We start from the raw sequence: 25,668 nt of genomic DNA on the forward strand, positions 1-25,668 counted from the left end.
TTACAGCCATGCATATAAGATGCCTGTCACCTCGACTGCTAGTGATACGAGGCCGTTGGGATCCAGCAGGGCGTTCCGTATTACCCTCCTGAACCCACCGATTCCAAATTCTGCTAACAGTCATTGGATCTTGATCAACGCGAGCAGCAATGTCGCGATATGATAAACAGCAACCGCGATAGGCTACAATTCGACCTTTATCAAATTGGGAAACTTGATGGTACTCATTACTCCTTCTTACACGAGGCATCACAACAACGTTTCACCAGGCAACGCCGGTCAACTGCTGTTCGTGTATGAGAAATCGGTTGGAAAGTTTCCTCATGTCAGCACGTTGTAGGTGTCGCCACCGGCGCCAACCTTGTGTGAATGCTCTGAGAAGCTAATCATTTGCATATCACAGCATCCTCTTCCTGTCGGTTAAATTTCGTGTTTGTAGCACGTCATGTTCGTCGTGTAGCAATTTGAATGGGCAGTAGTGTAATTTATAGAATAAGAGATCCTAAGATCTGCTTCAGGGGGTAATCAGACAGGGCCAAATGTTCATTTATTATTTTCCGTAGGGCATATTCTTTTTACATCCGCCTGGAGTAGCATCTTGGAATGCATCGTGATTCGGTATAACATAGGCACTGCAATATTGTTTAAAGTAAAGTTGTGTTTCTCTATCTGAAAGACGCCTATTCAAATTTCGCTCCAGGCGCATTTGCTGAAAGACTTGACAGGAATCCAGCCACTGTACATGACTGCTGGCAGCGGCGGTCACGAGAAGCTACTGTCTCTAGAAGTCCTGGCTCCAGAGGGCCGCAAGGCACTACAGAGAGGGAAGACCATTGTGTTCGGCGTACGGCTCTGGAGCATCTTTCTGCTTCTGCAGCAGCAATCTGAACTGTAGTTAGCACCACACTGACTGTTTTTTTTTGGCCATCAGTCTACTGACCGGTTTGATGCGGCCCGCCACGAATTCCTTTCCTGTGCTAACCTCTTCATCTCAGAGTAGCACTTGCAACCTACGTCCTCAATTATTTGCTTGACGTTTTCCAATCTCTGTCTTCCTCTACAGTTTTTGCCCTCTACAGCTCCCTCTAGTTCCATGGAAGTCATTCCCTCATGTCTTAGCAGATGTCCTATCATCCTGTCTCTTCTCCTTATCAGTGTTTTCCACATATTCCTTTCCTCTCCGATTCTGCGTAGAACCTCCTCATTCCTTACCTTATCAGTCCACCTAATTTTCAACATTCGTTTATAGCACCACATCTCAAATGCTTCGATTCTCTTCTGTTCCGGTTTTCCCACAGTCCATGTTTCACTACCATACAATGCTGTACTCCAGACGTACATCCTCAGAAATTTCTTCCTCAAATTAAGGCCGGTATTTGATATTAGAAGACTTCTCTTGGCCAGAAATGCCTTTTTTGCCATAGCGAGTCTGCTTTTGATGTCCTCCTTGCTCCGTCCGTCATTGGTTATTTTACTGCCTAGGTAGCAGAATTCCATAACTTCATTGACTTCGTGACCATCAATCCTGAAGTTAAGTTTCTCGCTGTTCTCATTTCTACTACTTCTCATTACCTTCGTCTTTCTCCGATTTACTCTTGAACTTCAGCCTACTCTTCATCACTACCATATTGTGATCTGAGTCTGTATCTGCTCCTGGGTACGCCTTACAATCCAGTATCTGATTTCGGAATCTCTGTCTGACCATGATGTAATCTAATTGAAATCTTCCCGTATCTCCCGGCCTTTTCCAAGTATACCTCCTCCTCTTGTGATTCTTGAACAGGGTATTCGCTATTACTAACTGAAACTTGTTACAGAACTCAATTAGTCTTTCTCCTCTTTCATTCCTTGTCCCAAGCCCATATTCTCCTGTAACCTTTTCTTCTATTCCTTCCCTTACAACTGCATTCCAGTCGCCCATGACTGTTAGATTTTCGTCCCCCTTTACATACTGCATTACCCTTTCAATATCCTCATACACTTTCTCTATCTGTTCATCTTCAGCTTGCGACGTCGGCATGTATACCTGAACTATCGTTGTCGGTGTTGGTCTGCTGTCGATTCTGATTAGAACAACCCGGTCACTAAACTGTTCACAGTAACACACCCTCTGCCCTACCTTCCTATTCATAACGAATCCTACACCTGTTATACCATTTTCTGCTGCTGTTGATATTACCCGATACTCATCTGACCAGAAATCCTTGTCTTCCTTCCACTTCACTTCACTGACTGTTACAAATCGGTTACTTTATGATCAGCTTCGAACCCGACGACCCTTTAATGTTCATTCCACTGACCCCAAACGACCGCAATTTGCGACTTCAGTGGCTCGAAGCGCGAGCTCCTTGAAGGGCAGGGGGAGATCTGTTGTGTTTTCTGATGTAAGCTAGGACTGCCTTGGTGCCAGCAATGGCCGTGTTTTTGTTAGGAGAAGGCCAGTTCAGGGCCTGCTACCAACCTATATGCGTCCTCGACACACTGGACCTATGCCTGGAGCAACGGGGTGGGATGCGATTTCGTATGACAGCAGGAGCGCTCCCGTCACTATCCCATGCACCCTCACTGCAAATCTGTATGGCTGCCTGGTGGTTCGGCCTGTTGTACTGCCATTCATGAACAACATTCCAGGGTGAGTTTTCCAGCTGAAAAACGCTCGACCACAGACCGCTGTAATATCCCAACATATTCTACAGAGTCTCAACATGATGGCTTGGTCTGTTCGATCACAATATCTGTCTCAAATCGAGCATATATTGGACATCATCGGACGACAACTCCAGCGTCATCCACAAACACCATTAACCGCCCCTGTATTGCTCGACCAACTGCAACAGGCATGGAACTCAATCCCACAAACTGACATGCGGCACTTTTACAACACAATGCTTGCACATTTGCATGCTTTCATTCAACATTCTGGCGGTTGCGTCGGTTATTAATGTATCAGCATCTCTCGGCTTGCCTTAACATGTGACCTTGAAAGTTCAATCTCTTTAATATATTACCTAGACAAATGCGTTACGTCTGCCACAGACGGCCCCTGACAGGCAGACTACACTCAAGACAACCCTGTGTACCATATAACATACACAAGCACTTGCAGGCGCAACCAAGAGGAAAACAGTTCTTCAAAACAAACAGAACTTGCTAGAGACTAATGCGAACCTTTTCCTGCAGAGGTCGCCTCACAGACACAGGGAAAGCTGGAGTACTCCGCCGACCTCCGCCGGCTTTAAAAGGCCAGCGCAGTACCGGTACAGCCAGTTCCTCGCCGAGCTAGGACCAGCTCCGACGGACCTCACCAACGCTCTTGATGAATAGTCGTCTACATGTTATTTGTTTTCTGTGTGTGCATATAGTGATTGTTTGAGAAGTGTAGTTCAGTTTCAATAAACGACATTATACTGAGTGTTCTACAATACTGAGTATACTTCAAAATGTATTCCCGAATTTTCATTACTCTACAGTAATCAGTTTTTCTGTTGCAGTTTTTCCGCTAAGTGTATGTACATCCCGACAACATTCTGTTTCGTTTTTATTGTGGTTTTTTCTAATGATTTTTCTTTTATATGTTTTTAGCTCATTTTGCAGTTTTTTTGACGTTTGCAAATCTGTTACATCCCGAGAACACAATTATTCAGTTATTCCTTAGTACCGTTCTACTGCACTTATATGTGATTCACATATTTAATATTTGCTGTTAATCCACTTCATTTAACAATAGACAATTATATACCATTAAGACACAATTTTAGTGACCTACAATTTCTTAAATCCCTGAAAGGCGTAAATTGTTAGTCCTACAGAAAAACGAATAGGAATAACTGTAGGCAATTTAATGTAGTTTAATTTTATACTGGAAAACATTTTCGCTAGAAGCTGCGGTTTTCGAGCTATTCAAGGAAAAAATTAAAAAATTGATATTCAAATTCCACACACCTCTATGCTCACACTCCTCGTGTCAGAATTTTCACCATCACTGTTTTCGTTACCAGATATATTTGCCCGTTATTCTGTGGAAGTTACATTAAGTATGCTTGACGCCGGTTACAAGGAAATTCGTAGGAAGAAGTCCGTAAATAATTGAGCTTACATTGCAGCTGCACACAGCGGTAACGTGAACGAGTAGTCGACTAACAGGGAGTTGAAATCTCTATTGGTAGTTAACGTAGTTACCGGCGTGCTTAACGAGCTCTCCAGTGCAAAAAAATGGCGTAGTGCTTTCTATTATCTGTCAAGCAGAAGTAACGCCGCTCTGTCCTAACAGACTCATTAAAAGTACCGCCACGTGCTGAGTCGGCAGCCAATTACGTCGCCTCAAACCAATTTCCGCCGTACTTACGGTCAATTTGTCACAATCAAGAAGTCCCACACGAGAGAAATAAATAATAAATTGTGGTGCTGCGTCCACAGTGAGTCGCTCCTCGCCAAACATAACAGTCGCTGCGCCTCTAAACTCACCGCTGGGCAAAAGAAGGAAACTATCGCGAATAACAAACGCGAATAACAGCGATAAATGTAAACCCGCTGCGAAGTTTCAAATTTTACTCGATTCTTTGACCTTACGACAGTCGAACTATCATGTTACTACTATATGCAACAGGAACAATTACACACTGATGTGCAAAAGTAAGGACGGAAGCAACTTTCGCATGATTTGTCACTGGCAAATACGATAGCCCAATGAAACTTGGACCATACATAGCAACAGCTGCTACATCTACATCTACATTTATACTCCGCAAGCCACCCAACGGTGTGTGGCGGAAGGCACTTTACGTGCCACTGTCGTTACCTCCCTTTCCTGTACCAGTCGCGTATGGTTCGCGGGAAGAACGACTGCCGGAAAGCCTCCTTGCGCACTCGAATCTCTCTAATTTTACATTCGTGATCTCCTCGGGAGGTATAAGTAAGGGGGAAGCAATATATTCGATACCTCATCCAGAAACCCTCTCGAAACCTGGACGGTAAGCTACACCGCGATGCACAGCGCCTCTCTTACAGAGTCTGGCACTTGAGTTTGCTAAACTCTCCATAACGCTATCACGCTTACCAACCCTGTGACGAAACACGCCGCTCTTCTTTGGATCTTCTCTATCTCCTCTGTCAACCCGACCTGGTACGGATCCCACACTGTTGAGCAATACTCAAGTATAGTTCGAACGACTGTTTTGTAAGCCGCCTCCTTTGTTGATGGACTACATTTTCTAAGGACTCTCCCAATGAATCTCAACCAGGCACCCGCCTTACCAACAATTAATTTTATATGATCATTCCACTTCAAATCGTTCCTTACGCATACTCCCAGATATTTTACAGAAGTAACTGCTACCAGTGTTTGTTCCGCTATCATATAATCACATAATAAAGGATCCTTCTCTCTATGTATTCGCAATACATTACATTTGTCTATGTTAAGGGTCAGTTGCCACTCCCTGCACCAAGTGCCTATCCGCTGCAGATCTTGCTGCATTTCGCTGCAATTTTCTAATGCTGCAACTTCTCTGTATACTACAGCATCATCCGCGAAAAGCCGCATGGAACTTCCGACACTATCTACTAGGTCATTTATATATATTGTGAAAAGCAATGGTCCCATAACACTCCCCTGTGGCACGCCAGAGGTTACTTTATCGTCTGTAGACATCTCTCCATTGAGAACAACATGCTGTGTTCTGTTTGCTAAAAACTCTTCAATCCAGACAAACAGCTGGTCTGATATTCCGTAGGCTCTTACTTTGTTTATCAGGCGACAGTGCGGAACAGTATCGAACGCCTTCCGGAAGTCAAGGAAAATGGCATCTACCTGGGAGCCTGTATCTAATATTTTCTGGATCTCATGAACAAGTAAAGCGAGTTGGGTCTCGCACGATCGCTGTTTCCGAAATCCATGTTGATTCCTACAGAGTAGATTCTGGATTTCCAGACAGGAGATGATACGCGAGCAAAAAACATTTTCGAAAAGTCTACAACAGATCGATGTCAGAGATACAGGCCTATAGTTTTACGCATCTGCCCGACAACCCTTCTTGGAAACTGGAACTACCTGTGCTCTTTTCCAATAATTTGGAACCTTCCATTCCTCTAGAGACTTGCGGTACACGGCTGTTAGAAGGGGGGCCAAGTTCTTTCGCGTACTCTGTGTAGAATCGAACTGGTATCCCGTCAGGTCCCGTGGACTTTCTTCTGTTGAGTGATTTCAGTTGCTTTTTCTATTCCTTGGACACTTATTTCGATGTGAAGCCATCTTTTCGTTCGTGCGAGGATTTAGAGAAGGAACTGCAGTGCGGCCTTCCTCTGTGAAACAGCTTTCGAAAAAGGTGTTTAGTATTTCAGCTTTAGGCGTGTCATCCTATGTTTCAATGCCATTATCATCCCAGAGTGTCTGGATATGCTGTTTCGATCCACTTACTGATTTAACGTAAGACCAGAAGTTCATAGGATTTTCTGTCAAGTCGGTATAGTACAAAAGATAACTAAAGGCGTACGCAACGAGACGAACATAAATGGCGTATTTCTTCAGTGATAGTAACTACACCCAAATCATCGCAACTTATCACGGTTGCCTAACATTACAGAAGGCGAGACATGGTCCCTAATAGAATGTGCGACCATCACGGACAGCAATAAATGCTCTCAACTTGCTTTCATGCTGACCACAAGATTGTAAAGGAATTCTTGTAGTTGGGGTTCCATTCCTCCACCAGTGCGTTGACAACTGCTGGATGGTCTTTGATACATGTGTGCATGCAGCAGTACGTCTTTTCAACGCGTCCCACACGTGCTCGAGAGGATTTTAGTCGAGGCCTCGGGCAGGCCAGTCCATTCGCCGAATGTACTCTAGTTCCAGTATCTTCTCCACCTGCGCTGTTCGATGCGGTCAAGCACTGCCTTCCACAAAAGTGAGCTCAGAGCCGAATGCACCCTGAAAATTATCACATTGGGAAGGAGTCCAGTGTCACGATAACGTTGGTTGCCGAGTGTACCGTATTCAGAGATTTGGAGTTCACTACGTCTAAGAAACCTTATGCCTCCCCAGACCATAACACCGGGGCTACTAAAACGATAATGTTCGACAGTTTTCCTGGCTGCATTACGTCTCATCATACGAAGGTACGTCCAAAATGGTCGAACATGATCGTTCTGGTGGTCCGCAGGGTATGATGCGGAGGTGTATTGTTACGTGGGCATGCTGACCTCCAAACTCTTGAACACGGTACTCTCAATGATCAACATCGTTGTCAAACTGTACTCCTTCCCCATCTGCGACTCTTCAAGGCTGCAACCGGCCCTGACTTCATTGTTATGGGAAACAATGGGCGACCTCATCGAACTGTGGCAGGTGAAAGAGCTGTTGGAACGCGAAGGTAGTCGGCGAATGGACTGCCCTGTCTGTCCCTCTCCGTCTTAAATTCCATCGAACATCTATGGGATGCGTCGACGAAACATACTGCACCAATGACCATCCAGCATTTGTCAACTGTGGTGGTGGACGAACGGAACCCTTACCACAAGCTTACCAATCTTGCCGCCAACATGGGAGTTCGTTGCAGAGCTTGTACTGCCGTCTGTGGTGGTCGTGTACCTTATTAAGAACAATTTATTGCATTCTGTAATGTACAGATGACCATCGTAAATCTCAGTGGCTTCATTGTAATTTTTGTCTTTGAATAAAATTGCCATTTCTGTTCGTCTCAGTCCCGCTTCTTTTAGGTTTCTTTTGTTCTACACAGCAGCAGTTCTTTCCATGTACCGTCCAAGTTTCATCGGGCTATGTTAGCTGACAGTGACAAATCATGCAGAAATTACTTACGTTCTTTTAAGTTTTCCACACAAGTGTATTTTGGTGTTGAATTTTACTGTTGGGCGAGAGGCACAGATATGTAGATTTGGTATTCGAATTTTTTGCTACATTTTTCTTCAAACGTAAGTAAATACAGTTGGATGACCTGTAGAGAAATGTGCGGTTGTAAATGAAAAGTAGAGTAATAGATTCTGTGATACATCGATTCCATGTGACAACAGCATCTTCAACATCTTTGCTGTAATTTGTATTTTGATTTCATTTAGTGGGCCACAGTGTGGGTTTACAAGACCATTTTCACTTTTTAGTAAAGTTTATTGAGCTTCCGTAGAATGGGATTTGGACTGCGTATTGACTGGGTTGGGTGTTGTGCATACGAGAGTCTTCATTTAACAATTACTTTACTCAAAATTTTCAGTGTAGCAGGAAAAGAAAATCAAGTTTGATTAAAATAATCGAGCCCAAAATATCCTTCTGACAACAAACATCTAATCTGGCCATGCAATGAACCAGAGGCAACAATATGCACTTCATATTGTTTGGAAGGAGGATATAAGATGAACATCAACAAAAGAAAAACGAGGATAATGGAATGTAGTCGAATTAAGTCGGGCGATGCTTAGGGAATTAGATTAGGAAATGAGTCACTTAAAGTAGTAAAGGAGTTTTGCTATTTGGGGAGCAAAATAACTGATGATGGTCGAGTAGAGAGCATATAAAATGTGGACTTGCTATGGCAAGGAAAGCGTTTCTGAAGAAGAGAAATTTGTTAACATCGAATATAGACTTAAGTGTCAGGATGTCGCTTCTGAAAGTATTTGTATGGAGTGTAGCCACGTATGGAAGTGAAACATGGACGATAAATAGTTTGGACAAGAAGAGAATAGAAGCTTTAGAAATGTGGTGCTATACAGAAGTATGCTGAAGATTAGATGGGTAGATCACATAACTAATGAGGAGGTATTGAATAGAGTTGGGGAGAAGAGGAGTTTGTGGCACAACTTGACCAGAAGAAGGGATCGGTTGGTAGGACATGTTCTGAGGCATCAAGGGATCACCAATTTAGTATTGTAGGGCAGCGTGGAGGGTAAAAATCGTAGAGGGAGACCAAGAGATGAATATACTAAGCAGATTCAGAAGGATGTAGGTTGCAGTAGTTACTGGGAGATGAAGAAGCTTGCACAGGATAGAGTAGCATGGAGAGTTGCATCAAACCAGACTCTGGACTGAAGACCACAACAACAACAACAACAACAACATTGTTTGGAACTCTGCCACAACCAAAAATGAAAACAAAAAACTGCCAATGCCAAAGACAACTTACGTCGGGTAAGTAATATAGCTTTTGACTGTACCTTGCTCTTCTATTACTATCAACACCTGATAAGTAATACATCAGCTATCAAAAGCACTTCAAGCTATGAATGCTTGAGTCTGAAGCACATCTTACGCAATACATACGAGGGCTATCCGGAAAGTAAGGTCCGATAGGGCGCGAAATGGAAACCTCAGTGAAAATCCGATGAAGCTTAGCACATATGTTTTGGCCAATGTCTCTAGTATGCCTGTCGATCGCGTCACGTCACTCTTTTCTGTTCTGAGTGCACAATTGGCACGTAAAGATGACTCGATAGTGTCTCCCGCCAAGTATGGGTGCGTGCCGTGAGATTTCGCCTGATTTCATGCATAACGGACCTGCCAGGCACTTCCTTGTTCATGACAGTTCTCGGCCTCACAGTGCAGGGGTAGTGAGGATGGTCCTGCAGCTTTTTCGGTGGGAAGTTTTGATCGCCCACCATACAGCCCCAATGTGGCCCCTTACGATTTTAATCTCTGCTTGCATAAACTGCTGGCTACGAAGACAACACTTTGGCGCAGAGAACACGCTGCAGACCAACGTAGAGATTTGGCGGAAAGCGTAGGCGGCTGCCTTCTATGAAAATGGCACTGAAAGTCGGTACAACGCTGCAGCAAATGTCTAAGTAGGAACAGCGACTATGTAGAGAAGTAACTGGAAAGCGTAGCTAATGTCTCTGTAGGAACAGCGACTATTTAGAGAAGTAGGTTGGTTGGTTTGTGAGGGTTGAAGGGACCAGACTACAAATGCTGTAGAGAAGTAGCTGGAAAGTGTAGCTAACTGTTGCAAATAAAATATTTCTGATTTTCACAGTGGTTTCCAATCAGACTCGTATGACAAATTATTACATGCATGACAATTCATTCCCATAAGGAAACCAAAAAAAAGTCGGAATGTGCAGGAGTGAACCACAGATTCAAACCCAAGAATTCAATACGCAGTCAAATCTTAATACCACTAAATAAACAAATGATTATTCTCGTGTAAATAAGGAAATAAATAAAAATCAACTTCCGTCTAATTTATTTAATCACTCCCATGGTGTATACTGATACAATTATGTCTACTACGTACAACACACCCTGTTGCACGCCCCACTGCCCCAAAAATACAGACAATTCCTTACTCAGCACTCCAATATTTCCGCTCAGAACAGTGTTTTACTAGTAATGTTTACAGAAGATGAGGTTCAGCACCCATAAAGTATTTTATAAAATGCATTTTAACCATCGGCTTTTTATATGTCCCATTTGTCATTTAGCGGTTTGGGTTATTAAAAATTCTCCAGGATGTAGGGTACAACAGATTAGTTAAAAGCACCCCATACTCCTTTGAAGCTGAACAATATCGAAATTATCCAGTGATATTGTACAAACACCTAACATAACTTGTCTTAGAATACTGACAGTCACAACTCATATCAAATAGACGGGCATTGCAGGAAAAACAAGACAAACAATTACTGGAAGAATCTCTCAGTAGTGCACTATTTTATACATTATTGACAAGACTGACTCGACTGCAACATAGTGTGTTTGTTCCAAGATGCATGACCATGTTGTACCTTGGAACAGTCTTTCACTTTTGGAAAAACCTTTCTTTTCCTCAGTAGCTTTTGCGATTTCAGAAAAGTCTACAGAGCACACAAAATGAACGGTATCATTTCAGAAAGGAATAAAAAAAATATTAAACTTCTGTTACAGGGCTGGCTAGAAGCTAAAGTCTGCAAAGTGTTTCAAGGGACACAATTCTTCCCTGCCTAATGTAGGCTAGTTGTTACCTCACTCTCCTTAATTGAGCAAGTGGCAATGGTTTATTTTCTAGAATCTGTGCGTCTGAGTGCCTCATTGTTTGTATAGGAATTCTTGATTTATTGCAAAAAGTAGATGAGTTATGTCACGGGGATGAGTAACTCCACACTAAAAAAAAAAAGAGCTTTGTATTAACAATGGATGCAACTAGAAAAATATGTTGGAAACTCGTCAGACGTTCATAAACGAAAAGACACTATTTTGTTGAAAAACATTTTTGTCATAGTGAATGCTACTGTAAGTAGGCTGTTTAGGTTTTTATGTTGGTGACGCCATGTAGCGCTCTGTATTAAAATCACTGACTGCGCTGTGTTCAGCTGTGGCTGGTTGGACTCATTGTTGGATTATTCGCTAGTGTAGTGTTGGGCAGTTGGATGTGAACAGCCCGTAGCGTTGGGCAGTTGGAGGTGAGCCGCCAGCAGTGTTGGATGTGGTGAGAGAGAGTTTTGAGACCGGACGATCTCGACGTGTCTCCGTCAGAAAAAGGAAATTTGTCAAAATAAATGTCACTTTCCAACACTATTAAGATGAATACATTGTTTGTTCCCTATCAAAAATCTTTCATTGGCTAACACTATGCCTATTAGTAGTTAGTGCCTTCAGTAGTTTGAATCTTTTATTTAGCTGTCAGTATTGGCGCTCACTGTATTGCAGTAGTTCGAGTAACGAAGATTTTTGTGAGGTGAGTGACTCATGAAGGGTGTAAGATATTGTTAGTCAGGGCCATTCTTTTGTGAGGATTATTGAAAGTCAGATTGCATTGCGCTAAAATATTGTGTGTCAGTTTAGAAATGATCAGAATAAGTAAAGAGATAGCTGTCTGAGTAGGTTCAGTTTCACTCAGCTGTTTCTGTATCATACAACGTAGAAGTTTACCAGCACAGTCTTTCTTTACATTCAAAGGGTAAGTTTCGCTACTGAGGAGGATAAACACTTTCTGATCAGTTAACGGTCGAAAGAACAGTCAGGTTTCGTGCATGGATTCAATTACCAACTATCTGAGAAAGAGGAAAGACATGCTGAGTGAGCAGAAAGAACCGTGAAATAAACGAGACTGAAATTCAACAAGGCGGTTAAGAGTGAATAAAATAAATTTTATACCGATACGGCATATTTTTAAATACAAGAAAGATTCACTACTCATTAATGCTTGTAATTATTCTCCTACAGCTGTTGATTAAATTATTATGAAAAAGAACAGGCAAAAGTTGAATATGAAAGTATAGCTGAATGGATTTTCAGTTCTCTGTTACGGCACTAGTTCTTGTTACAAGAGCATTACATGCATGGACTATTACAGGTTTGTATGTTTTGAATGAAAAAGTTTTGGGAAAGCACCTCTTGTATTTGTCTTCCAGATACCACATACGCTAAATCATTGTCAAAAGCGTCTTTGAAGAACACAGTAGCTGCAGAAAAAATGCCAGTCTTGAAAAAAATTTAAATTGCTTGACCGGGGATTTATGTTAGCAGATCCCAAAAGCCAATTCAGCACGAAAAGATCAAGGAACAGGTGTATCAAGGTGATGTGTTCGATGCCTCAAGAGGACAACCGTCCTGAGAGGGTCATAGTGAACTCTTAGAATGACATGACATCGCTCTTTTCGAAACACCATCTCGTGGAGTATCTTTCCGTGGTTGAGGGGCTATCCATTACGCAAGGAGGATGGTGGAAACTAGTTATTGCTTGAAAATGTTTATGTTTCGCGACGAATTTGATTCGTCACCAAGATAGATATTACAATTTATAATATTTGTAATTTTCTTACCACAATGTGATCTAAAGCGTAATTTATGCCTCTTCTGAAGCCAGAGGATCCCAGTTCGCTTCGAATCTTTACAAATATCAAGTTTTCGTTCATAATATCTCTTGTGTGGTTTCACAAAAACTGAAATCTATCTACTGCTCTGTTATCTTGGCCATTTTTTATCTTAATTTGTCTTCTAAATAAAGAACGAAATTGTTCGTTATATTGAATCCATAAGACTATAATATTAAAAGGGTTCAAACAGGAATAGATCAAACAGCAGAAATTATCAGTGATGGGGTTGATTGATTTTCAATAAAGACTGTTCTTCACAAAATGTAATTTGAATAACGAGTTCCCTATGATAAATCGTTTGGAGTGGCATGAAAAGGAAGATTTTGTCAGTGCTCTACATCTAACTGCGAATGATTTGGCTCAGACAGGCGTGAGGCTCGTAGACAGTCACAATGAATAATTTACAACAAACTAGAGACATAAGCAGCATGTAGTTTAGTTTCTATGTGAGTATCACGATAATTTTCGAGGCCATAAAAACGACTTTGTCGAAAGCTAAGTAATAGTAAAATACAGTGACTGTCTCATTGTATGTGCCTCACAAATGCATAATTTTTGGATTGAATCTTGGAAGTTAGCAAAGTAATGCTAATTATTAAGTTCAAAGAAACGAAATTACAGATGAAACAAACTTATTTTTAACAATATTTTTCCATTTTCTCACATTTGAGGTCAAGGGCCTCACCATCCCCAAATTTTTTTGAGCGAAAAGTAAACACAACTTACTTTTTTGTACAATGGAACTAAAATGGCGTGTAGCACATGTGAGAAATCTAACTGAAAAAATAAGAGCCATGTTGCTTGACACGTTCAGATCTTACTTTCATCAAAACTCGTTAGTAAGAGAAAAATTGGAAATGGTGCACTGCTTCCTAATAGTGTCGGGACTTGTCTGCAACCGTTGTACATCCCTTCTCTGCTTCACATGAGGTTCATCAGTTTGTTAATGCATTTTCGTACATGTATTTACAACTATACAAGTATATTTGGCGTATCACTTCGACTACATCAGAAATGCATTCCTTACTTTTATGAGACTTGTTGTTGTCAGAGGCAACAGCTCTTGTTAGAGAAACTGTAAGTAGTTTTTGGAGACTCGATGTTTCAGGAATAAAACTCGGAACCTAGCAGCTTGGGAAAAGCTGTAAGAATCTGGCACCTGGCCATGACCACACATACACTGTCCAAAATTCCTCGCATAATTATAGATTCGATTCAAGGTTGTACGTCGTCTGTCATTAAAATCTGATAACTCCAATTTGCACAGAGCTATACCTGCTATACTATTACCAAATAATTTAAAAGGTTTGTCAGTATTCTTATCCAATACAAACTATCTGATCAGAAGTATCTGGACACCCCCATGTAATGTGAAATTCGCCACTAGATGCTACGAGAGGAGGACCAGCCAGTATAAAAGGTGGCGGGGAGAACTGTTTTGTCAGTAGGCAAGCAGTGACAGCAGAATGGGTTTGTCAGGAGGGTTCATTGACTTGTAACGTGAACTAGTCACTGGATGTCACCTTAGTGACAATTTTATCAGGGCTATTTCAATCCGTAGTCGACTTCTGATGATGTGATTCTGGAGTGGAAACACGAAGGAACAACTACAACTAGACCAAGACCTGAAAGACCTCACGTTCTGAGACGGAAAGAGAACGTCGAGCATTGAGCAGGTTGGTTCTAAAAAATAGCATGAAAGCAGCGGAAGGAAACACTCGTGTGTTCCAAAATGCGACAGTTGATGATCCGAAAAGAGTGATTTGTAGTGATGACAAACATTACAACCTATGATAGTCCGATGAAACGGTTTGCATTTGGCGAATCCCTGTAGAACCCTACCTGCCATCATTTGTAGTGCCGACAGTGAAGTACAGAAGAAAGGAGAGGAATGTATAACACTCCTGTCTGCTACTGCTATACCATAACCTCGAAACTAGAGGCAGTTTGCAAACAGTATTATTATGTTAAAGTAATAATGGTATAACGCAACAGAACAGTGTTACCCTCTGAGAGGAATTTTGCTAGGTTGACCGTGTTGTACCAACGGGAATGGCTTATCGGAATGAAAGTCAGCATTACGTAAATATTCGAACAGTAACAAACAAAATGTTGCCTATCTGCACTGTTCAACGGATAAAGAAAACGGTCGCCAGCCTAACTAGGCAAGAGAATGATTAACATTCTCGTTCAAGAAATTAGTTATTAGTAACTTTAATGGATAAACACAACCTATACTTTGTCACACGCGAGTGCAGTGAACTCTGACACACACATATGTTTACGGTAAGATTGAAACTAACAGTTAGAGCAGCAGAAACTATTTGCAAAATTATAAGAGATACCGAAACACACTATTACTTTCAGGGTTGAAAGAAATTATGGTTTCTATAATTAGTGGTCTTTCACAATAGACAAACTGTGGATCCTTTTATACTATTAATATGCACTTCTAATACACAAGAGAGACACACACTTAGCAAACATGAGTATATAACGTTTCACAACTGCAGCTTTCCACTTTTACTACAGTGAGACACAAAATTAACGTATATGTAAGATATTGACTCACCTTCTGCGATTTACAACAGGCAGTAATGTGATCATTTACTAAGCAAAACTTTGTAAGCCTCAGTCTTAAGGACTTTTAATTTGAAGTTGGCAACAACACATTAATAAGCAGTTTTACTAGGAAAATTATTTTCAGGAAGCATCATTAACTGTAACTCACTATCTTGCCACATTAACTTTCTTTTTACTAAGTTCAAGAGGCATTAATTAGCATAACATTGGTCATAAAAGTTCTTTCAGCAGGGACACTCGGCAATTACTTTAGTTCGAACGGAAAGGAACCTGAGAGGTGTTATGATAAGGAAAAAATTAAGGTAGGTACATAAATTCAGGTATAAATTACCTTATATTTGTGCACACTAAAACATCCAGTAAGCTGATCCTTCACTGTACATCATTATAGTATTACGTTACAGTGATTGTGCAACGTGGTGGCATGTTGGTAGGTGGATTCTCAGGCAGAATTGCTGGACTCTGGCCCTTCTTGGTGGCGATGATAGATACAAATTTCAGAATAGTTCCAGCTAGTTATCCATCCATCCGAGGCATTGGAAAGCGGCAGGAAAAGCCTCTCTCGGAACCAGCACAATATGCAACATTTACATGACAGTGCACAGTTTGGTAGCTCGTCCCTGACTCGTAGCTTGTTCACGACTCTTAGCTCGTCCCCGACTGACTATCAGTTCCACCTTTCCTACCTAGGCCAACCACAATTTGCGCGTGCTACACAGTTCCGTTCCCGAGGGGAACCACTACACCTTTTACATACAAACTAACTAAGAACCCTAAGTGAGGATCAGCAGTTTATATAACAGCAACCAAATACATTAATTAAAACAGAACATTTGCACATATTGACATTTCTACCAAAAATTATTCACACAAAATTACAATCATATACAGTAAGTTTTGTTCCCTCCAAATGGGACAAAGCATTTAAACGAGAGATACACTACTTTGCCTTGAACCAAACCATGATATCAAAGTTTGTACAAAGAAAGGAGTATACAATTTTGTGTTATCGATTCAATGAAACAATACTTACAGAAGCTTAACGATGTAATATTAAATGAAACAAAAACAAAATAAAGCAGTAGAGCACTAGAGTTATGGTGTTACAAATGGAAGATTAACGTTTAACGTCCCGTCGACATCGACGTCATTGGAGACGGTGCACACCTCGGAGTTTTGCAAGGATGAAAAGAAATCGGCCGTACCCTTTCAGTGGAAACATCCTTGCATTTGCCTCGAGAGATTTAGGAAAATCACGGTAAATATCACTCGGGATGGCCAGACACTGATTTGAACCGTCGTCCTCCAGAATGTGAGTCCAGTGTGCTAACCACTGAGCCACCTCGCTGGGTAAGTTCTGATGAGGTGTTACGGTACTGGGCTGCCTCTCATGGTTAGACTGTGGTCTCCATACTGTGCTTAAGAAAACGCTAAATGTGGAAGGATATGAACACATTTTTCAGTACTGTGCAATGCGTATGGTGGAGGAAGAGTACGGAGACAATGATCGCGTCACCATGACGACACACACTGTCGTAAAGCAGCATATGTGAGGAAATGATAAGTGGACTACAACACTCCTGAAATGCACTTACCTACCCAGAGTCCTGGTCTGAACACAGTGCAACACGTTTGTGATGAGTTAGAACGTCGGCTTTGCTTCAGATGCCGGCGTCCAACCAGACTACCCTCCCTGGTTTCGGCTCTTGATTAAGAATGAGTATCCATTCCTCTACAGACATTCGGATACCACATTGAATGTATCCACAGCACATGCGTCATAAACGCGAAGGGTGGACACACACCATATTAATATCCACTAATTGGTGTCAGGATATTTTTGATCATATTCCGTGGTATAGACAATAATTTTCTTTGCCATTTGGTCTTCCTGTATCACAATTTAAAAATGTATCCACAGTACACAGTTTTTTAAATTGTGATACAGGAAGACCAAATGGCAAAGAAAATTATTGTCTATACTACGGAATATGATCAAAAATATCCTGACACCAATTAGTGGATATTAATATGGTGTGTGTCCACCCTTCACGTTTATGACGCATTTGCTGTGGGCAGCTGAACCGCCTTTTACTTTTTACATGTCAGTCTTTATGCTGATTTAAAATTTGAAAACAATCTTCTTCTCTCATTTTAGGTAATGAAGAAATCGGTATAATTTAATTTTTTCGTGGAATACAGTTCGTCTGAATTTTTTTCATCATTTTTGGTTAGTTTTCATGGAATGCTATAATTTACTCTGAGCACGTACCTAGAACCCCACTGTAACCGTGCTTTGCAGATTATTTTTCTAGTAAAAGTTTCTTCAACTGGGCTCTCAATGGAAACTGGGAAACTGTGCCCATTTGTTTCGAAGAAGAGTTGACTGCTAATGGTAATCACCTAAGCGAGTGTTGCTGTAATGACTACTGGTGGACCTGCGATTTCTGATGTTGTCACACTTGATTTACTGGCGCGGGTCGTAATTGTTGGCGGTATCACCAGTTCTTCCGTTCACGTGGGTGCATCAGCAGAAGGTGCTGAGGTCCTCACATGCATTTGCTGCTTCAGAATCGGATAATGTTTGATAACCTAAATTTGTGATAGTATTTCATGAGACATCGAAATTGGATGTATTGACTTTATTCGACTGTTAACAAAGATAATAAGAGCTCAGGACAAATTAAGAATATTTCTTTTCAACAATGAAATTGGCGTCCAGAGTTTGCTGCAATTTACCAGACCTGTTTTTCTATGTGTACAGTTGTATAGGAGACAATTCTCCTGAGAAGACCTTTATACCGTTATGAAGAAAAACCTTTGAAACACGATTTGAAGTTAGATGGTGGTAACCACGAGCACAATGGTTCACCTCAATGTTCATACAACTTGTGCGACTGACTAAAGAAAATGATGAAGAGCAAAAACCTGGCTTGGCGTTTTGTCATATTTTGTGAGACAAGAACATTATTATTTTTGAGAGTAAATCATCAACTAACTCCCATAAAAATTTGTGCACCTGTTCGCGCGGGATTAGCCGAGCGGTCTAGGGCGTTGCAGTCATGGACTGTGTTGCTGGTCCCGGCGGAGGTTCGAGTCCTCCCTTGGGCATGGGTGTGTGTTTTTGTCCTTAGGATAATTTAGGTTTAGTAGTGCGTAATGATGACGTTAGCAGTTAAGTCCCATCAGTTTTCACACACATTTGAACATTTTTTGTGCGCCTGCAGAATATGTAGACGTTGCCTCAGATTTCTAAATCTGTTGGTTATGATCCCTTCAATCATCCCAATACCAGCAAACCTTCGCAGAATGTGCAGTCGATGACGAAGTGCAAGAAAAAGTGCGTTTCCAACTCCTTCCCGTGACTCCACCAATCTACTGAAGATATTCTTTTTATAATTTATGCCGAATTTGGTGACCACGTACAGAAAACGCTAAGCAGAGCTACTCGACCCATATCTTAAATAACTTCGTTCGCTTCCACTGGGCAAGGCTTCACTCTTTCGGCACAGACTTAAAGAACTCACGCAGTTTTTTGTAATGTACAGCACTGTTTACTATTCTATTGCCGTTCAAGGCCTTCCGCCATGCATATGGATGTATCACTGCGTTGAATCATGGCCACTGTTCATCGGCACCCAGAATGTTAAATTTCTGGCTGGACACTCTGCCCACCTGAAAGAAACGTACGACATTAGTTGCTACTTCTTGTAAATGTACACTAAAGTGAGTACAGTGGGCTTCACTGCGGTGGTTTGAAAATAATCGCTATTCTCACTGGAATGTAGACTGAGCACATCAAATACACTGAACCTTAATTGTAAGAATCCAAAAACAGGATCCAGCTGTTCATCAGGAAATGGAAGACTGTATATGGCAGAGGCAATACCTGCACAATTTGATAAAACTGAAATTCATCTCACCTCTCCTACTTAAATTAGGAAAATAATAAATTCACTCAAAAGTAGAGGCTCACTTGAAACTTAGGGGATTTCCAACGGAGTGCTAAAAGCCTGCCCCCAAAAGGCTTTTCAACGGAAAATGCTATATATGCATTCACTGATCAAATATTAAAACCTCTCAACAACCAAACATCACCCATTGGAATCTTTTATGATCTCTCAAAGGCGTCTGAGTGTGTGACTCATGAAATTCTTCTAGATAAGTTTAATAAGTATTGTGGTAAGAGTGGGACAGTGAACAAATGGTTTAATTCATATTTAACTGGAAGAATGCAGAAGGTTCAAATTAATGGTACAGTTTGCAAAAACCAGCAAGGTTCTCTAAGTGTAAGTTTTCAAGAACAGTATTCCACAGGGTTGTTTTGGGTCCCTTACTGTTCATAATATATATTAATGACTTGCCACTCTATATTTATGAAGATGCAAAGCTATTTCTTCTTGCTGGTGATATGGGAATAGTAATCACATGTAACAAACAAGAATTATCTGAGGAAATTGTAAACAATGTCTTTCAGAACATTATGAAGTGTTTCTCTGCAAATGGACTCTCACTAAATTTTGAGAAAGCACAGGAAACACAGTTCTGTACAGTAAACGGCGTAACTCCTTTGATAAATATAGACTTCCAATGGCAGAATATTCCAAATTTATAGGTGTATGCACTGATAAGAAACTGAACTGGAAGAAACACAACGATGTTTTGCTGAAATCGTTAGTTTCAGCTACTTCTGCTATGACTATGAAGGTTATTGCAAATTTTGGTGATAAATATATTAGTGTATTAGCCTATTATGCCTATTTTTATTCACTGCTTTCATATGGCATCATATTTTGGGGTAATTCATCATTTAGAGAAACAGTATTCATTGTATAGAATATAGCTGGAGCCCAGCCAGGAGCACCTTACAGACACTTATTTACCTAGGGATATTCACAGTGCCTTCACAATACATATACTCACTTATGAAATTTGTTATTAACAACCCATTCTAGTTCAGACATAATAGCAAAGTGCATAGCTTGAAGCGTCCCCTTAGAAAAATCAGTGAATTACTGAGCTGATAAACCTCTTACATTATTTGATTTTCAAACAGCTGAGCAGAACTGAACGTACTCAGACATTTCGCGCTTTACCTATTCTGATCAACACTAAACTGACACACAACATTTTAGCGCAACGCAGTCTGACTTTCAATAATCTTTACAAAAGAATGGCCCTGACTAACAATAACCTATACCTTTCACGAATCACTTACCTCACAAAAATCTTCGTTACTCAAACTACTGCAATACAGTGAGCGCCACTACTGCCAGCTAAATAAAAGATTCTAAATACTGACGGCACTAACTACTGATAGGTATAGTTAGCAAATGAAAGATTTGGATAGGGAACAAACAATGTATTTACCCTAATAGTGCTCAAATGTCATTATATCCACCACTGCTGGCGGCTCACCTCCAACTGCACAATGCTACGCGCTGTTAACAGCCAACTGCCCCACACTACAATAGCAAATTCCAACAATGCAAACCAGCCACAGACTGCACACAGCACAGTCAGTGATTTTCATACAGAGCACTACGTGATGTTACCAACATAAAAACCTAAACAGCCTACTTACGAGCTATAAAATTAGTAGAAAGGATGATCTTCACTATTCTGCATTAAATATGACTTGGGAACAGAGAAGGATGAATTATACTGCCACAAAGGTTTTTGGTCATTTATATAATAGCTTTAAAATTCTGACAGACAGACAGACAGACAGACAAATAACAGGATTTAGGAATGACACTTCCTTCTACTGAATACATGAATTCCTAGATATAAAGTTGTAATTCCAAAGAAAAAGAAATAAATAATTATGTCATGTAAAGAAACCTTACATTAAACTCATACATTCAACATCATTACAAAATGTCATATTCATTATCTGTGGAACAAGTGTTAATATAATGAAATGTGATTTAACATTACGTATGTACTCAGCTGAGAAATATGATTATTCTGGAAACATCTAAAGCTGTAGTGCGGAACCCTGATGTGGATAGAAACCTTAGAGCTTTAATTTTCTAATCTGTATGAACACTATTTATTGATCCTCTGTTATCTTGAGATAAATTTCCGTTAGAGAAAGTATTTTGACTATCAGATAACAATAGAAAACTGATTATAAAAATGTTTTATGTTATATTGGTTCTTAGATGAAATATTTGAAAGAAAGTTGTCAAAATAAAGTTGTGTGAGGTCACTTTTTCAGAATATGTACTGTGGGGTTATGAAAGTGGTATTAGGATCACTGTCAGAATACTGTTTGTATTTTAGATATCATGTTGAAACTTGTCGATATTATGGAAGCCATGTGGAGATGTTATATGGTTCATGATGATACTTTTAATTAGAGTTGAAGCATGAATTGAGATAATATTGTTATCTGACATGTAGGTGATATATATAGGGATTTCTTGTGTCCTGAGTTGTAATATATGACATCCATATATCGATTTTATACAGATTTCCAACAAAGAAAATTATAATCTTCCACTATCCTCTGTGCTATTAATATCTGTCAATGTGTGATGGATCTTTGATGTGCTAGTAGTGGAGCTGTTGGTTTTAAAGTATGTGGATTTCAATCTATAGTTATGTAATAATGAAATGTTGCTGAGATCATAAGAACAGGATGATAAACTTTGAGCAATGTTAAATTAATTACTATTGATGCTGACAGCGGATAATTACAATCAAAATACTTATGTTAAACAACTGCCTGACACATATATAAAATATAGCTGAAATAAAATTGAAATGATATAGGGGTAATTATTATCGAAAAAAGTTAAGAAATATAATTAAAGTAAAACTGAAATGATATGGGGTAGTTATTATCGAAAAATATTAAGAATTCTTATAGTTGTAATTAAAATTTAAAAAAATGTACCTTCATAATTCTGGGATGCATGAACGTAATTTTGAGGTAAATTTGTGACGATTTGACATTAACCGTAAGTTTATAGTGCAAAATACTCCTCTGCTGAACGTGCAGGACAGGACAGATAGTATAATTTGTGCAAAGAGCCCAAAATAAGGAGCTGCCAGTTACTCTCAAACTTACAACTTTATTATTTGATCAAACATCACAAGAGGCCAAAAAAATTTTTTTTAAACACAGAGTTTTAATCTTTGGGACTTAATTACTGGCTGAAAGCCACCTTACTTTAAAATGGCTGAAGGGCAATTAATTAAAATGCAAGCATAATCAGAAATTTAAAAGGCAAGCCTTATCTTAAAACAGTTCTTTAATTAGGATGAAGTAAACACGTTAAATTCAAATCGGCTGAAGGCCTAAGACTTAAAATTCAACAACATTACAATTTTTAAATACCAAACGCCTTACGTGAAACAGTTTTTTAATTTAGGCTGAAGGCCTTAGAAACAACTCAAACTCTAAATCAGCTGAAGGCCCAAGACTTTAAATTCAACAACATTAAATTTTTTTTTAAATTCCAAAGGCCTTATGTGAAACAGTTCTTTGAACTAGGCTGAAGGCCTTAAGAGCACAACAACTCAAACTCATAATCAGCTGAAGGCCAACACTTAAAATTTAACAACATTAAAACCTTTAAAATGCCAAGGTCTCACGTGAAACAGTTCTTTAAACTAGGCTGAAGGCCCTAAGAGCAAAACAACACTAATTTTAAAAAAATCGGCTAGAAGCCATACAAGTACAAACAACAAGAAGAAATTATTTAAAAAAGGGGCAGTACACCCAAGGACGCTCAGACGTTCAAGGGTCAGCCCAGAATTCAAACATTAATGCTCGCTTAGGTGAGACAGGCAGTCGGGCCAACCATTGACTATCTGACAAGAACCCAACTGACAGACAGTCAACAGACCAAGCGATAGGATTACTTATCTTTCACGTCTGGGATCGGTGGGCCATTCACCTCGTAGCAATGGGAACAGCCCCTCACATTCCGACACCACATAGAGGCCGCTAGCGGGCCAGGCCAAACTACACATGGTGGAGATTTCCTCTCGGTTCCATGCCAACCGACCAACTGCCCCGAACCGGAAACAGTGAAAGGAGCAAATATACATCGGCTGATGAGACGACCAACCGAACAACCAACCAACAGTCATCCCACTCCAATCTCTCTCCGTCTGACAGTTTGTGTGTGTCGCCAGCAGTCAGCGAGCACTGGCTGTCAGTGCCTCAGCTGTGCGCCGTCCCCTGACTTCACTGCTGCTGCATCCCGACTGCACTGTTGGTCTGTCTCCAACTCCAACTGCCAGGTCCGAACTAGCTGACAACACTCAATGACTGGGAAGGAATAGCAGTCGAGCAAAGATAATATGGAAAGGCCTATATCGATAAGCGCTGCTGCTGCCACTCACAGACAGGCAAGGCAGCAACTTAGTGACACCAGTAATTTAAAATTAACATAACGAGGTGGCAGTACAGGAAAAAAACAAGATGTTAAATAAGAGATGGCATGAACATGAGCCACACACGGCTCACTGTATTTAATACATCTTTGTACAATTGTCTTACCTTGTCCACTAGTAGAGTAAACTGCTTGTGGCAATTTTAATGCACCTTTATTAGTCTCGAAATGATCTAAAGTAATGAATCTGATTGTGTAATGTATCCTCTTATTACTTATAGTTTTTTTCATAATGTAGTTGCATGTTTTTATTAGACAGCCCATGTACAATATAATTTTTATCGCTTGTACAAAGAATTGAAAACTAAATATTTTTGTAAAATCACTACTGAAGTACTTACAAAAAAGGATTAAAAAGTAAGCAGGAAGTTGGGGGTCAGGAAAGTCATGCTTAAAGAAATGATTGGTCTCTTGGTCTATATAAAGACCTGCTATTTTGTTTTGCTATACCATGTCTTTTAACAGAAAGCATTGTCAAAAATTTTCTTATAACTGTTTTCAGATATGATTTAAGAGCCAGTCAAATTTCCAGTCCTGACATTGACCTGTTACATTCTGAGCACCTGACTTGTTCCCAGTTTAATGAATTGAAGCACAACTATTATTTCAGACAAGATGTAAAATGAACAGAATTTACAATCTTGCTTCTTATTCCCAAGGGAAACAGCTTGGAAATTGTATATAGAAGATAAGCTGATCAAAATTATCTTAAGTTCCTTGATCAAAATTCCTCAGCAAATTGTACATTCTATAATATGTCCAATTAGTAGAGTGAGATGCCTCTACTGTTCTATTCATTTCATTATTAGTTCATTGATCCCTAGTATGTGTGACATTTATTGCACTGTAGAGTAAAAATATTTGAGCATGGAGCTTCACTTTTTCAACCAAAAAGGAAGCTTATGCACAGTATACTATTTGACATTATGAAATTCATTTTTGAGGAAATTAGTTTCCTATGCTTTGTTCTCCTTTTATCTCTAAAAAACTAGGTTTAATTTCTTTTCATGCGTATATTATGACTCTGGAAACCATGGCTACCCTATATCTTCCATGAGATTGCGTAGGCTAGTCATGAACTAATATTAGAGAAATAAAACTGTTTGAGCTACGTGAGGACAGTGTCGCATGGTAATGACAATGAAAGTGACGTGAAACCAAATATGTGACTGATGAATAGATTAAAAGATTTGAGAAAGAGGCATGGCATGAAGAAATAAGTGCAAAAAACTTACATTGAAATACCAGAAATGAGATTGGTGTAAAAGAGACCAGTGGACTACCAACAAAACAAAACCACCTAACTTGTGAGATCTTACAATCCACACAGGAATTTTCATTAATGTTTCTGTCAAAAAATATTTTTAAAGTCCACAGACAGATAATTTTTCGTACTGACTACTAGTTTCGTAAAACTATGTGTTAATTTATGTAGTATATAAAAATGTCTTTTAGGCTGTCAATCAGTAGCTATTAGACTACACATGAAAATTAATATTAGTGAGTAACTAAAGATAATATTCTTTTTCTTTCATGTACCACACACATATTCTGTTATACTCAATTACATTTCGAACTTTACCAAATATGAGTATGTGTATACTAATATATCGAAAATGTTTGTTCTCAATATCTCATACACCTTGTTAAGAGCAGAAAACTAGATTTTAAAAGTTTACTTCACTGAAGAACACGTGTTATTAGTCTGCAGCTTGTAAGTAAATTCATTTTTTGTTATTGATAAATTGTATATTAATTAGAAAGTGGAAATTTCTTGTGAGTTAAAACTTAACTGTCATATACCAAACTTACGAAATATCATACATGTCAAAAAGCAAAAAATTCCAAACTATTGATGAAAAGATGTTTTTCACTT

Source organism: Schistocerca serialis, chromosome 6 (genome assembly GCF_023864345.2).
Source record: "Schistocerca serialis cubense isolate TAMUIC-IGC-003099 chromosome 6, iqSchSeri2.2, whole genome shotgun sequence".
Lineage (NCBI taxonomy): Eukaryota > Metazoa > Arthropoda > Insecta > Orthoptera > Acrididae > Schistocerca > Schistocerca serialis.